Source organism: Etheostoma spectabile, unplaced genomic scaffold (assembly GCF_008692095.1).
Source record: "Etheostoma spectabile isolate EspeVRDwgs_2016 unplaced genomic scaffold, UIUC_Espe_1.0 scaffold00001129, whole genome shotgun sequence".
Taxonomy (NCBI): Eukaryota; Metazoa; Chordata; class Actinopteri; order Perciformes; family Percidae; genus Etheostoma; species Etheostoma spectabile.
Genome location: NW_022602693.1, coordinates 1 through 16,647, shown reverse-complemented (window position 1 = coordinate 16,647; position 16,647 = coordinate 1). Strand labels below are relative to the sequence as shown.

The 16,647-nt window shown below is 42.2% G+C and overlaps 1 long non-coding RNA gene across 1 annotated transcript; it reads left to right on the top strand.

The window, feature by feature from the left end:
- Positions 1 to 6,366: 6,366 nt before the first annotated feature.
- On the top strand, positions 6,367 to 14,290 carry LOC116674834 (uncharacterized). Its single transcript, XR_004328218.1, has 3 exons — positions 6,367 to 6,377; positions 11,203 to 11,206; positions 14,166 to 14,290. It is a non-coding gene; the product is annotated as an uncharacterized LOC116674834 (long non-coding RNA).
- Positions 14,291 to 16,647: the final 2,357 nt, after the last annotated feature.

Genomic DNA, 16,647 nt, shown 5'->3' with positions numbered 1-16,647 from the left:
TTTAGTGCAGTGTAGAGAGTAGTGCACAGTTGGTTTACAGAAGGTTGTTTAGAGTAATTTAAATTAAATATAAATGTGTGTAGTGTATTAGCAGTTACCTATAAGACCATCATAAATATGTCTATGTAATACGAACAACATATGAACAGCTTGTACAGATATGTGCAATGTAGTAGCAGTGACATTATAATAGTAGTAACAATAATATATGCAGTGGATTATTATAGGAAAAACTAAATTAATATGGATATTTAGTTGGAACCATGTAGACAGATAAGTACAGTATTACAGCTACAGCTATGTGCAGTGTGGGAAGCATGCAAGCAGATTAGGATTATATAATGTGTTTGTCCATATGTTGTTGCAAAATACTGTCCTGTACCTCTGTGAGTGTTATGATCTTATATATTATAATATTGGATTATTATTACCACATATTTGTAAGCAGCATTTGACTGTTGTAGTTGGCAGAGGTGGAGCTAATTTTATCTATTTTGTGAACTGTGGTTTATTCTATACAATACATCACAGTTTAAGGTGTTTAGGAAAAATTTTAATTTGTAAGATAACTAGATACAATGACTGTCAAATGTAAGTGGAGCACAACATTTCCCTCTGCAATGTATTGGTGTCATATTCTAACGTAGAATGAAACGGAAATTCTCAAATTAAGTTCAAAAACTTTTCAATTGATCACAATTACGGTGGTGCATTACACCGCTGATTTTTTGCATGCATGCGTTATGATTATGTGCAACCAATTTGACATTTTTATAAAATAACAACCATTAAGATTTTTTGGTTTTGTTATTAATTTTATTATTAGTATCATTATTACTACTACCGTTTTTTTTTTGTTTTTTTGTAGGTTAGTTTGTTTTCTAAGCCTCCTGTGGACAGGTGTAGAAAACTAGCATGTGTGCTAAAACACTCAAGAAACGCATCTGGGTTATCCAGTGTAATTGTAATGTCCATGTCAAATACAAATCAAATAATGCAAATTCTCCTGAGGTAGTTTTGTTCACTTTTTTTATTTGTTTAGTTGTTCAATAATGTTTTATACAAGATATATTTTTATTTGAAGTCTGTTAAAGATGCATAAATATGAGCAACTATTCAGATTCTGAATCAAAACCAAAACAACTATTGGCAGTCTCTGTACAAGCTTATTTTTTATGGCGTCAACTTTCAAAAATCCATCTGCTAAACCCCTGTGTTTATTTGTTTGTGTTAATGTTCTTGTACTGTATACAGAGGCACACTGTTTTGGTATGACATTTTATTACCCTTCTTTCAGATGCAGTATGTTACAGTCTGCCATGTCCAGAGTGCAGCAGTTTATTTACCAACAAACACAGGAGGAAGGTTGCATACCTGATTTCCTCTTCAACAGTAGACTGTAGTGAACTCTAAGCAGAGGATTCTTTTCATTATTGATTTAAATGCAGATCAATTTCTTTAGTAATCAAGACATTGTTTGTTCTTTAAAACATTGGAAAATTGTAAAAATCCTAAAGCCTTTCTAAAGGCCAAGGTGATGTCATCAGTTGTCTTGTTTCATACGACTTACAGTCCAAATGCCAAAGATATTCAGTTTACCATCATGTAACACAAGGAAAAGCAAGTCCACACATTTGAGAAGCTGGGATAAAGAAATGTTTGTCGAGTTTGCTTGAAAACTGACCAATCGATAATCTAAATTGGTGCAGATTAATCTCTTGGTGATGGATTAATTGCATCATTGCAGCTCTAGAACACATATGCTTGTATTTGTCATGTAACAGAGGAGAATTACTGTCTGCATTTATAATACTGGCTTTGTCTCATCATCTTTGGCTTGGGTATTTTATGTCAGTAGAAATATGATTAATAAAATCGTATCTAGGCATAGCTCCCGTGTTCTAGTGAATCCCTGGATTGTACAGTACATAAATTGATTTGGGGTGTTGACGGGAACATTTTTGCCGATGTTGAAATGATTGACCCAGACTCATACATAATGTAGCTGGCTCTACTGTAGGTTCCTGCTCCATTTTTGCCCTGATTGTGTAATACAAGCTAGTACGGAATAATTACAGTTTGAGGAACAACGTTAGGTCAGATCCATGTTTCTACAGGGAAAGGAAGCTTGTTGATTCCTCTGGGTGTCCAGCCTAGAAAGCCCCTGTTCTGTGGACAACTGTGTGTGAACACACATGGGCAGATGAATGACTGTGTCAGGAAGTGTGTGCACGTGCATGTCTGTGTATATGGTGGCGGTGGCAAATGTCTGTGTGGAGATGGGCGTCCACAGCCCCTTTATGAAAACTTGGCCATGAGCCGACCGTTGCCCATGAGGGCTGGTAAACACGTTGTGATGGATCTCACTCTGCACACAAGTGCCAAACACAATGTAAACTTGTTTCCATCACTTCATTCAGCCACTCGCGCTTCTTTTTCCTTCTGTTCCTTAGTGTTTCAACTCTGAATCACGTTGTATAACATTACAATGTCTGCCAAAGTGTGATCATATAGTGAGCTGCTCTTAATATATATTTCAATTTAAGATTATTGAAAGCTGTTTACAACCAGAATTGCCTGAAGTGTAAATCGAGACTAAGGTATGTGATTAATTCATTTTCATATCGGATATGAGTAGAGCACAGGGGCTGCAGGCTGAAGTGGTTAAATGGTAAACAACTCCGTAGGACATTCACACTTCCTGAGTATTCATCAGATCTGTCAGCCACACCCAGAGGCCAGCAGTGTGAGGTTAGATCAGATGACCCCCCATGCAACATCCACACCAGATGTCTGATGAATTGCTCCTCATAAAAGATTCCTCTTTTACAATGGACCATGACATTACCAAATAGGGTAAGAAGGTTATGTGCATTCCCCAGTCGTAAAAAATGTAAGTGTAAAAGTGTAATTCAGAATGGCCTGTGTTTGTGGAGACAACTGAAACATAATTTTTTCACAATGATTTGGTCTGGAGAGGCTGTGGGCAGTGGCTGCTGAGGACTCCAGTGATTCATTTACATCTGGACCATGAAGTGGTGCTTTTCATAAGGGGAAAGATTCACATTATGATGACTTTTAGTAGCCATTGACAGTTTACAGGAAAACAAGGACAGCTGTTGGATTTCACAGCTGATAACACAGTATTGTTTTAGACATTCCACATCTGGTGGAACTGTAATTTTTGTTTTGTTTTACAGTTATAACATTAATTTAATATTACATTACCACACAGATATACTAGTGTAAGTAAAAGAGGACCAACAATGTCATAACAGGAGTACATCGCAGCATCCTACAAGAAAAATGAATGCTTGCATATTCCTGTTTTCTGGCTGACTTCAACTCTTTCCGGTGTCTTGCACATATCTTCTGTTTGTAAAGAGGGAATGTTTCTGTTACTGTCATCCATGAAGTAAACCAGTCCAATGAAGCAGTATTGTTTCAACTCTTCCAAAGGAAAGTTACCCATGGGCTTTGATAAGGTGAAAAAAAATGCTCACACTTGGAGTTGGCAGCTGTCCTGTGTGATACACTGCATTGAAAAGGATGTCTGGCACTCAGTAAGCATGTGCTGAAAGGTGATGGACAGGACCTGGCCTCCTCCTGCTCCTATCGCTCCCTGTTAGTGCTTCTTCTCCTGCCGTGCTTCCCACTAATCACAACTGACAAGGGAAACACAGGACTCTGTCTACGCCAATGGATAGAAAGAGTCGTGCTGACCTGTCTCCGCCTGGGGGAATGAGTAGTAGTAGGTAGAGAGAGGATTGCAGGAAGAGGGACAAAAAACCCAAGATTTCTAGAACATCAGCATTATAGTGCAGAGACATGAGTCCTGCTAAATATGCTACTTCTTGGATTTGAAGACTTCAGGATTTCCATAAATTAATGAAGGACGTGATGCGGCAAAACAAGAGCATGGCATGACAGAGCATTCTCTATTAAAAGCGCCGTCCTCATTTAGATGCTGTGAGATGACCAATGAAAAGCTTCAGGGTTAAATGTACAGTATAAAAGTGTGTGTGTGTGTGTGTGTGTGTGTGTGTGTGTGTGTGTGAGAGTTACAGAGTCAAGAAAAACAGACTACAGGCACACTATTTATGTCATCTTTTTGTGTGTGCATCAGCAAATTTGAGTGAGATTACATGTGCTTGCTGTAGATGTCTACTGTACATATGTGAGAGGGTGTGATCCCATGAGACCGTTACATCTGAGGGAACAAACGTGTGCACCCTGAACTGTGAACACATGTACTGTAGTCATGCACACGGAAGATCTGCAGGCTGAAAAATTGATTGAGACCTTCCACAGTTACGCAAAACATCATCAGTGACACTTAAAGTGGAATAAATATTTCAATGACCTGGTGGAGTAGGGACATTAGGAGTCAAGCTGGAGGGCAACCACAGAGCTATTTTTGGAATTTCACAGCGAAACTGATTGCGTGAAGAGGTCCCATTTCTGTCGTCAGCATCTAGACACTTCTCCCTAGTTAAAGATGTATTCATGTCAATGGAGTTTAAAGCCCTCAGGTTGGCGTGGCCATAAGAAGCACAAAGCCTAAAATGTATGTTCCAAAATACATCACATCTATTCCATGGAACTCACGGAGGAAATATAGGTCAACTGCTGTTTAAAAACAACAACATCAGAATACATATATTTTTTACAAAAAATAAGGTATTCCAAAATTCAAGACAGGAAACAAATCTAAACATAAGATCCATTGAGGACAACGCCTGCTGGGCTGGGTGAGGAAATATTTGGGGGTTTCGCTTCTGCTGTAATATCTTGCTCCCTGCGTGGAGTCGGAACTCGGGGGTGTGAATGAGCTGAGACTCGCGGCTGGTTGGAGAGCTGGTGACAAACACCTCAAACGCCTAGCAATAACCTGACCGTGACTCGCCTAACTGTTTAAATTTCTCAGCAGCGTTTACCTTCGAAAGTAACAGAGGAGCCTATATTATTTCAAGAGAGACCGGGAAGTTGCCAAACAATGGACACGGAGAGCGCGTTTTGTCGCTGAATGTACGGAACGGGACAGATGTTTTGCAACGACTGCTGCTGCTGCGCGGCCGGGAGTCACTATAAGCGAAAGGAAGCGAAGGACAGCAGAAGTCAAAGAGACGGCGTTCCAGAAAGGAGAGGAAAGCAGGACGCGTATGTGCAGTGAAGCAGTGCCCTAGATCTGAGTAACATCCTAATTACTCTGTCATTCAGGCTTCTTTCATGCTGTTTCGGACAGCTGTTTCTCAACCCGCACCTGGAAAAACAAAGGAAATGCATTCAGTGGCAGCACATCTCTATGCGTAACTGGAAACGCATCGCATTCGCTGTACTTTTTCAATATGCGTACAATAAATTTGTCACTAACTCATGTCACGTCCCATGACAACACTGGTATAGATGCATTATAGACTTCCTCATACTTCATATCTGCCATGAGTGATGGCGATGCCTGCAGAATCTGACAGAACCGGTGCGCAGAGCACTCGTGAAAAAAACTTTAGCGCACCGGATCGCAATGGTTATGTGAAAACATGTGTCATCCCACTGTGCCGGGACCGACATTACGAGTCGTGGGTGAGGCTAATGTTCACAAAAATATGGAGTTCCCAGAGACTCCGAAGTGCGGTGTGCGTGGGGTCGCTTTCGATTTTTCTCGCTCTGTTGGTCAAATGTGCAGACTGGAAAGCTGCAGCCAGCAGCAACGCTGACAACAGTCTCTCGTATTCATCGTCTCCCCTTCACTTTGTGTCAGGCTGCGCTGCGGAGCTGTTGCAAACTTGCTGGAGTGTTGTTTCCCCATTGTTTACCCTCGTATGTGCCTTCTTTTGGGTCGGTGTCTACTTAATCCGCTGCGGAGCTCTAATCCAGACAGCTCTCTCCCTTCTAACCTTGTGCCACCTGGGCGAAGCAGCGGCGAGGTCTCTCCTGGACGGGACAGATGAGCAGCTGTTTTCATTCACGACGCAGCCGTGGTCGTGCTCATCTGCGTGGCCACCGGCGCACTCATGGTAGCACGGCTGAATCAGGGCATATCTGTGATCGTTTTCATTAGCCTAGTCAGGACTATTTCACTCTTCTCACTGCAAAAAGTTCGGGCCACTTGGAGACCGTACATAGCGTACCTGGTTGGAGTGCTGGGCATCCTGCTGGCGAGGTATGCTGACAAGCTCCTTCCCAACCAAGGGAGATACAAGGAGGGCTGCACCCCTGTGACTGGAGCCAGGGAAGAGATCCCTGTATTTAAAAGGCGCAGGAGGTCCAGTTCTGTGATAGCCTCAGATATGGCAAACAGTCAGTCCAATAGTAAGTCACATCGCCGGACCTCTCTGCCATGCATCCAGAGGGACCAGGTAAGAAGTTTCTGTCCCGTTCAACTTTTCTATTTCTGACTTGTTTTTCTCTTCCAATGATGCATGTGTTTGAGGCGAAGGGAAACAAGCATGGTTAGTGTTAAATAATAACTGATGGTCTTTAATGACGCTTATTAGACTTTTCAGTAGCCTCTACCTTTTTCATTATTGTTATTATTATAGTAGTAGTCGTATTATTATATTCTTATTATTCTTATTCTTATTCTTATTATGCATATACAATTGAGGGTTACACTTTTAAAATGTCATGTATGTTAGTGTAATACATGCCAACAACAATAATAATAATATATACTTAATAATTACTATAATTATTGAGTGTTTACATGTCACGCTCCTGTTTTACATTGCAGTGTGGATATTACAGTTTGCTACAGTGTGATTTCATCATTGTTGGTGTTGGTCATGCCTGCACAGATCATCTTTGGACTGATATCTTGTCATATTCTGTGGAGCCACTTGCAGCCATTGGCAGGCAAACATGGAATTATATTAATTAAAAATATTTACTTTAACTTCTTAGTAGCATTGTTATATAATGCTTCATTAGAAGAATTTAAAAAATAAAAAATATGCATTATCTTCTACTAAAAAAATCAATTAAGCCACAAGACCAAGAGGATGATTTATTCATGTAGAATTATAGTGTCAAGTGTAGCTCTCATCATTTGAAAATAAAGTACCAAATTAGGTTTTTTGTTGTTGAAGTGATACTATTTTAAAGCAGCTTTCAAGTGCTGATGAGAAAGAGAAGCTGGGGACACAATGTCAATGATTTGTCTCATCCTTAATTATTTATGCTAAACATTCTCGCAGACGATCTCTGAGCCACTGCCACAAAACTGACAAATGTATTATCATCTTTTTGTCCTGGACTTTAATACCACTTACTCCTCATATCTTATTGGGGCTTGCTGTCCTTAAACTCCAGGAATGTAACAGCTCTGGCTTTTGAACTTCCTCTGATACTGATACACATGCATACCTGTGTTAAAAGGAGACGGTGGGGCTTCATTCAAGCAGACTGATATCAGCTCCTCAGCCTTTCTTTTGGAAAATCAATGAGCAGGCTGAGCATATGAATGGGAATCAGACTTTGGCGTGATCAAAGCTCTCATTGTGACCTGTGAGTGCGGTTAGGTTGGGAGATGAGAGGCTGCACGGTCGGCCCAGCCACTTGAAAGATGCCCTCAGCTCTCAGGGCTAGTTAGCGTTGTAGTGTGTTTGTTTTTCTTTGTGGTGACACTCACACACTCCTGCACACACAAATCGGATATGAAAAGACTCTCAGATATTTTACAGTTTACACTTTATTCTGATTTAGGTTTGATGTCTCAGCTGAAGCTTATTAAAGTGTCAATCTTTATTCATTTGATATGCAGCAGTTGGTTTGCTGCAGTGATGTAGTGAGGATGTATCTTTGTTTTTCAAATCAGTAATGAGCTGGAAAATGGCTGGCTGTATAGTTTACAGTGAATAGTTACTGTATGGCTATAAACAAGCATGTGCACAGATGGCAGATTATTTAATACTCATCTGTATTCTGAAGTGCAATGCTGCAAATGATGGAAACAACTTTTTTCTTACAAATATTATTTACATATACAAAAAGAACAATACATTTTGTTTATATATTTTTGTTGATGTTTCATTGGATAATGAAGTTATACCTTCTATCTAAAATCTCATACCTGTGATCTTGCATTCAAAACAAGAAGGAAACCGAATATAGGTGAAAGAAAAACATTTTCCCACTTCACACAGTAGTGTTTTCATTATGTTATGAGTTAACATAGGCATAGGATAACAAGCTGTAATTAATTCCCTTTTCAGTTGCAGCAATACACTATTTCAAAGACACTAAATGTGAGAGGGGAATGCCATTATGCCGTTTGGATTCAGACTCCTTCACTTAAGGGATTCAAGAAGGAGTTACTCAGAGAACAGTAAAACAGCCCTAAAATCAAGACATTAGTTGAGACCAGCTCCCATTGATGCAACTACGGCAATTTGCACGTTTTTGTCTGCTTTAGAATAATTTTTTTCTTGCAACAATGTCCCAATAAAAGCTGAGCCGGATGGAACTACCCCACAAACACAGTAGACAAAATCATGCAAAGATGCAAACATTTACAACATCTCTGACTCTCCCCTGCTCTGTCACCTCAGCCAGGCTGGAGTCCTTTCTAAGAGATGATCTCTAGTACACGTTTCTGTTGTGGGACATGAAGACAGCAGTGTTCAGACTGTTCTGATAGAATGTGAAAATTAAGTAAAGATTATATTAGATTTTCTGTAACAAAGTGTTATGATTCGCTCTCATCACTGGCGTTGGTGCTAAGCAGTTGAACAGCCATGGCCTGCTTGTAATTGAGACACACATGGCATACATATGCTGTCTTAGCCGTGTCTTGTCTGTGTGGTCTCTAATGTGTAAACAAGCCAATGCTGACCCTCACTAGTCATCACCTTGCGCACATGGGGCTCTGGCCTCCCTAAGCGGGGTCAGACACACTTTGGGGGCCACATTGCAACCCCCACATATTGCCAGGAACAGCAAAGATGTCAGGCAGCATAAAGTGTATATCTGATTCTGCCTGGAGGACAACATATAGGTTGATTGCATGGCAGTAACATAGCCATCATTTTCCACTTACCTCTTTACAGTTAGATGACCTAAAGAGGCAGAATGATGTTAACAGTTCTGCACTTTTTCTGTGTTCAAATAGAGTTATGATGTTTTAAAGAAGCTGTAAGAGCACCATGGCAAGGATCAGATCTGCACTTTGTTGACGTGACAATGTTTGCATTAGTGCTGTGGGTCTGAAGTGTTTGAAGAATAGTGTGAGGTTGGAGGAAGGATTACAGTGGATACTTAACTTTGTTTTTCTCAGGAAGCTTCTCCTGCAGACCATAGTCTTATATTAAAGGTCCTTCAAATTGATAGTCACTGTGTTAAAAACAGTTTATTCAAAAAATAAATAGAGCAAAGAGGAATCCCTCTTTCTCTTCTTCCTCACAAGCCTTAAAGCTGCCATGTTGGCCTCTTCCTCTCTTCCAAAGCCATACTCCGAGGCTATGCTTCACTCGGCACAACTGTAGATTTAATAAACAGCCATTTTCCTCCTTTTGATTACAAATGGCTGCCAGCATCTATCAGCTCACTAAGTAGTTGCATTTCGCAACGCTGGGGTTGTCCTTCCCATCATGAGCGTAATAAAAGAAAGTCATTATCAGCTGATCTGATAGCGGTTAGCGGGGGCCTCTGTGGGATAGTTCTTCTTCTTGGTTAATGCAACATGACAGGCAAGTCTTCTGTATTTCAGCTGGGGATATTGAACTGGAGGAAGAGGTGTGGACTTGTGGTGTGGATCACTTTTCACTGTGTGTAAGGAAATTTGAGTCCAAGGCTCTCCTGCGGCAGACATCAGCACTGTCATAGAACTTCCTCTCCTCTCTTCCTCTCCTCATGCAGAGGAAAGCAGTCTGCACTCATCAAATGTTTTAAACAACCTACCTAATCTGCAAAGTTTGAGCAGAGCTGATTAGCCAGGAAGGGGAGTGGACATTAGTGAAACACTTCTGCTTTTCAGATGAATCTCTTTAGGAGGCGTCGGAAGCCACTCCCTTTTCTGTCAGTAACTCCACCCCTCTCCACAGCGCTCTGCTCTCTGTCCTTTTACTGACACCAACACAAATATTATCCCAACCAGAGGAGGAAATTCTTTCGTAACTTGGATGATAAAGATATTCTTGAAATCTACGGTAATGACTTCCTGTGGAATGGGATCCAAACAATTATTGTTGCTGTTGTAAATGTTTCCTGTTACTCTATTTTTGCTGCACCATCCATAATTGAATTGTGTTTTGGAAGGAGGAGGTTGTTGATAGCCTTTATGGCAGTGATTTACCACTAGGCTACTGCACACTCATCCCAAACAGCTTGTTTGTATTCTAAACACATAGCCTCGTGGGATGTGGGTGTTTTTTTTTTGTACTTGTTTTTTGACTGGACTGGCCTCTGGGTTAGAAACGGTCTCATTGAAAGTTGTGTGTCTTGTGATTGGGCGATTCACTTCACACTTTCAATCCCCATTCAGTCTCAGTGTATTAGCTGTGCTGTGCGTGTGTGAGGAGGCAAGGGGTGGAGGAATTGGGGTTTGAATAAAAGTAGGTCATTCAAGGTTTTGTTCAGTAGCCAGGCAAAACAGCAGGCTTACTCTTACCCCCCAAATGGTGGAAGAGTCTTGCATTTGAATGATGCAGTGTAGCAACTTTTATCGCGCTTGTGCTCAAGATTTGTATCTTTACCTCTGTAATATTTTGCCTACACAGCATGAAGCCACATTACACGGGTTTTGGTCTATGCCGGCATAAACAAGAGTTTCTTGCCCACATAAATTGGGAACAGTCGGGGGAGGCTCCTGTCCGACAGACTTTCAACTCACACCTCTGGCGGAGCTTTTCGTGCATCCATGTGGAGGCTGGGGGCATTCAACCTTAGTGGACAATATTCAACTTCATTGCTAAAGCTTCGGTGGAGAGCTGTGGTCTTAGGTGCCTCAAGGGGCGGTAACCCACAAACACCCTGGTGGACACCGGTGGTCAGGGAAGCTGGAGTCTTTCTGGGATATGTTATCCCAGAGGGCTTCAGGAGCAGTTTCAAGGTACCGACGGTCCCGAAGGGTTGCAGCCTCTGTTGTAAAAGAGGCAGCGGGTGTGGGAGAAGTTTGGATAGACATGGAGAAGGACTTTTGGTTGGCACCAAGGTGCTTCTGGAAAACCAGGAGGGGGAAGAGGGGAACCACCAAGCTGTGTACAGTAAGGTGGGATCCTGTTGACCTCAAGGAGCGGTTCCACTTTGAGGAACTCCTAAATCCAGCTAATACACCCCTATGGTAGAGGCAGAGCTTGAGGCTGATGGGGGATTGTTGTCAATTTCCCTGGTGGAAGTCGCTGAGGTAGATGAATAACTCCACAATGGCAAAGCGCCAGGGATTGATGAGATCCGTCCAGAAATGCTGAAAGCTCTTTGTGTGGAGGGGCTGTCTTGGTGACACGCCTCTTCAACATTGCGTAGGAGTCTGGGACAGTGCCTAGGGAGTGGCAGAGCGGGGTGGTGGTTCCCCTCTTCAGAAAGGGGGACCAGAAGGTGTGTGCCAATTACAGGGGTATCACACTTCTCAGCCTCCTGGTAAAGTATACTCCAAGGTAATAGAAAGGAGGGTTCGGACAATAGTTGAACCTCGGGTTGAAGAAGAACAATGCGGATTTAGTTCTGGTTGTGGAACAACGGATAAGATCTTCATTCTCACAAGGATGAGCTGGAGGGAGCTTGGGAGTATGCCCAACCAGTCTACACGTGTATTGTGGATCTGGAGAAGGCGTATGACCGGGTCCCCCGGGAGATACTGTGGGAGGTGCTGCGGAAGTATGGGGTGAGGGGGTCCCTTCTCAGGGCCATCCAATCTCTTTATGACCAAAGCGAGAGCTGTGTCCGGGTTCTCGGCAGTAAGTCAGATTTGTTCCAGGGGAGGGTTGGTCTCCACCAGGGCTGCGCTTTGTCACCAATTCTGTTTGTAGAATTTATGGACAGGATATCGAGGCATGGAAGGGGTGGTGAGGGGTTGCAGGCCAGGGAGGTGTTCCAGGCATATCCAGCTGTGAGGAGGCCTCGGGGAAGACCCAGAACTAGATGGAGGGATTAAATCTCCAACCTGGCCTGGGAATGCCTCGGGATCCTCCAGTCGGAGCTGGATGATGTAGCTTGGGAAAGGGAAGTTTGGTTGCTTTGAGCTGCTGTCCCCGCGACCCGATACCGGATAAGCAGATGAAGATGGATGGATGGATGGATGGATGAACTGTTTGGAAAAGAGTTTAATGAGAAGTTTAATACTCCATTCATGTATGTACGGTAAATATGAAGCTACAGCCAGTTGCTGATTAGCTTAACTTAGCTTGAAGACGGACATGACATTGGTATCAATCTTCCCATCTAACTCTTGGCAAGAATTCTAATAAGAGTATTTACAAAATGTAGAACTGCTCCTTTAAAACCTATCTGTTCTATTTAGTGTTATTGCTGTTTTCCTGGATCTCAGCAATCAACTGTGTGAGTGGCAAAACTATGAAAATAAGACCCAAGTTGTAATAAAGCGGATTTACCCTTTAAACTATACATTACATGGCTCACCCATCTGTGTCCAATTCCTGTTCTTTCTCTCTGATCACCTAAGCAAACCAAACCAAAGGTCCAGGACTAAGCAGAGTGCCCCCTTTCCTCCCTACCCCTGGCACGACACGTTTTGGCTCCCTACTGATTACCATGGAAATTATGGAAGGACGTCTGTGTGAGCATGTGTGTGCATGTAAGCGTGTGTGTATATGTGTGTTGCCAGCAGCTTGATGGCTGCCAGCTGCTGCAGGCTGAGAGGTTGAATCTGCTCGCAGGAACTAGGAGGGCCTCAAACCACAGACACAACCCAACGCAGCTGGAACTGCTAGACAGGCACAGGCCTCCAGTTCTGACACACAGCACACATATTAACACCTCAGACTCCTAATAACTGCCTCCCATTGAATAGAATAGTTGAATTTGAAGTGAATTAGATTATTTTTGAAGGGTAGTGTGTTGAAGGGTAGATTATATATGATGTACTTTCTCTGCTGCTGTCTGTTCTAGACTAAGGCAATTATGACACTCAAGTTTTGTATTACCATAAGAAACTGACTATTTCAGTGATGGAGGTGGAGGTGAACAGAATGTTCCTGGCACAAATGTGTGTGTGTGGTGTGTGTGTGTGTGTGTGTGTGTTAGAGAGGCAAAGAGAGATAGAAGAGAGAGAGTATTTATGTGTTTGTGAATAACTGAATGAATTGCATATGTGCATGTGTTACGTGTATGCGTGAATAGGCCCGGGTATGTTTGGATTTTTTTCAATACTATAGCAAATATGATTCATGAGGCACCGTTACCATAATATACTTTTGTTGATGGCGTTTTCTACAGAACTCTTTTTTTGTTTGTTTGTCAGAAGCCAACATTCTCAAATGTTCAATGGTTTCAAAACCAAAGCAGAAAATAGGTAGTAAACACATGAATAAACCACAGCTATGTGCAGACATGTGACATTTTAAAGTCCCCTACTACAAACAATTCTGAATTTTGACTACTATTAATACTAGTAAACTACTATTTACTATAAATAACAATACCAGCTTTGTCAAATAAAATATTTAAAAGTTAATAATAATCCACCCTTTGATAGGAATGGTTCATAGGGCTCAGATGCTAAAAGAAGGCAGGAAAATGCACGAAAATGCAGAACTAGTTGACACTCAGTTTTAGAAAAATTATAGAATTACACAGAAACTATTCATCTGGACAAACAAGCAACACAGACAGGGACTGCAGGAACTCCCTACAAAAAGTTGCATCCTTACTGACTGAATATTCCAGCAGACGTACTGCTCATTACACCGGGGAGGTGCTGTAGCTTGTCACAGGTGGTCTCCCCCCGCTGTTCTGACTCTCTGTCTCAATGCCTGTGACTTCCTCATTTTCACTGGAGCTCTTGACAAGGTTGTTGATGATGAAACAATGTTTTTTGGCATTTCTAGTTTACCAAAACAAGTTGAATTAAAGCTGCAAGCAGCATTGGATGGGGCCTCGCTCCTCTGCGCGTACCGGGGTTACTGGCGGACACCGCTCCTTGCAACTGTGCATTTGCGCAGCACTCCGACACTGCAATGTCGTCACCAATGAAGCGGGAACTCCCTGCTGAGTTCAATGATACCTCACACAAGACTGTACATCATACAGTTCATTAGCTGTGAAAGGGGGTGTGGCCAAAGCATAGGGGCCGGGGCAAACCTTTACCAATAAAAAAGGAGGTCTCTGCTGAGTTCAATGATACATCAACAAGACTCTACCTTAAATGGGTCACCAGTATTAAATAGGGCGTGGTTAAAGCATTAGGGGCGGGACAAACCCTCAGCAATGAAGAAGGACTCTCTGCTGAGTTAAATGACACTTCACACATTGTATGGAATGGCGTGGCCTGAGTAAGTGGGGCGGTTAACATAGGGGAGGCTCAGTATCACATGTAGACCACACATTATTACCCTTAGTAACGTGAGAAATTTTGGCCAATTGCACTGAAATTACAACAACTTCTTTGTTTATCCATGAATGGTCAAAATGGCCACCGCGCCCACACTGGACAAAAAGTTTTTGCCTTTAATAAGTTTTCATCGTTGAGGGTTTTAATTGACACAGACCTAATTTGAAGTTGATTGGATGAAATCTCTAGGAGGAGTTTGTTAAAGTATGACGTGGAAATGGCCAAAACTAATAATAGCACTAATTTCGAACTTTCAATTCAAAATGGTGGACTTCTTGTTGGGTTTAGGGTATGGCTCTGGGGGACATTTTTGTATGTCTGACATGCTATATATGGTAACAAAGGCACTAGCTAGCCATTTTTGTGCGCCCATGAAAACCCTTAAAATACGTATACTTTCAGCAGACCTAATGCAATTACCAAACGGGTAAGTTTTGAGTATGTTAAGCCCCTCAAAAAGGCAATATTTATTTAGTTCAATAGGGCTTTTGCTGCTGTTGGCTTTTGGGCAATAATAACTTCAGTCTTAATAGGTACATCTGGAATTTACCCTGATAATTCTAGTGCAAATATGGGACCGGATCTAATAGAGAATAGGAGAAAAAGCTTTAAAAAAGGTAAGAATTTGTATTTGAAACATCTCGCTCCACCTTGTGCCACCTATGCCAGCCATACAGTACATGAGGCTTGCTAACATAAACTAAAGTTGGTAAAATGGACCAATGTTTTTTTTTGGTATGACCCATATTGGTCAATACCAAAATGGACTGAAGTTCAATTCCCAGCTCTTTGTGGTGAAACAAGCACTGGTGTTTGCAACGTTGAAGCAATGTTTCCGCTCTTTAAAGGATGTGCAGATTAATGGGTGCCAGTTCATATCCAGTAGGACAGCACATCACTTTGGGCAACTGAACACAGCATGTTGGCTTTCATCTCTATTTAGCCTCCTGAAGGGCCTTTTCAATCACACGAGGAGCCCACCTTTAAGACAGTGATCCCTCACATGAGGGGACATTCCTGCGCTGGCCCGGCACTAAATGAACTGGAATGTGCAGGTGAGCAGACCATGAAGGACAGGCCTGTGGGCCCATTCACCTAGCCCTCCCCCTTCCAGCCCTCCTCCCCCGCACACCCTGACCTGAGCCAACACCACCATCCTGGGCTGTCACCAGGTGTGCAGCTGGCCTCTACGAATGAATAGACACTCTCAAATCGCCCCGGGAAGTGTGGCTCGAGTGTGTATGTGTGCATGTTTGTGAGAGAGAGGTAGAAGGAGAGAGGAGGGGAGAGTAGTTCTAGATGTAAATAGCTACAGTCAGGAGAATGTGTGAAAAAAATGGATGAACACACTGTTAATTTCCTCTCTTAGTGTGTCATGTGCACATTTGGGCAGTGTCTCAAAAAAGTATCTCATGGCCTTTGATTGGTGTCAAGGTCAGAGAGGAAGTGCAACGAATCCCTCAGGTCCAGTCGGCCATTGTGTCTCCACTAGAAACAGACCAGGCCACAGTCACTGCTGCTGCTGCTGCCGCCATCATTCATTAACAAGCAGGAACATTTTGAACCCTCTGACTGGGGCTGTCCAATAAATCCAAACATGGTCAGCTATTATTGATTGTATATTTCAGGAGCATGACAATGTAGGCTGTTTTCACTGATGCATGATTGTATTTAGTAATCCACTGCCTGGTTGGTTACTTATGGCTTTAACTGACAGTCTATTGCATACATTTTATATAGTATACTTTATAAACATTCACAAAGCATGTTATAGCTTATCAAGGTCAAGCTCATTTGACCACTATTATTAAGCTTATTTAATGTGTCAAAATGCCTTATATTTTATAAATGATTGTTTGTTTGTTTTGTATAAAAGCTTGATCTGTAAAGGGAAACCTCTAAATTAAACATAGTCAGGTAAAAAGTACAATATTTCTCTCTGTCAGCAGGCTGCATGTCTGTCTAGCTCCATGGCGTGGTGCGAGGAAAAGTGTTATTGTAACCTCTGCTTGGTGAGCCCCCGTCCGTCCAGCCCGCTGCCTTACTGGCTGCCATGAGCCTGTCTGTCCCTGCAGCCAACAAGGCTTCTGCTGTTCCCTGCTCAATGCCATGTTTACTCTCTAAATATGTTAGAGAAAAAAAAT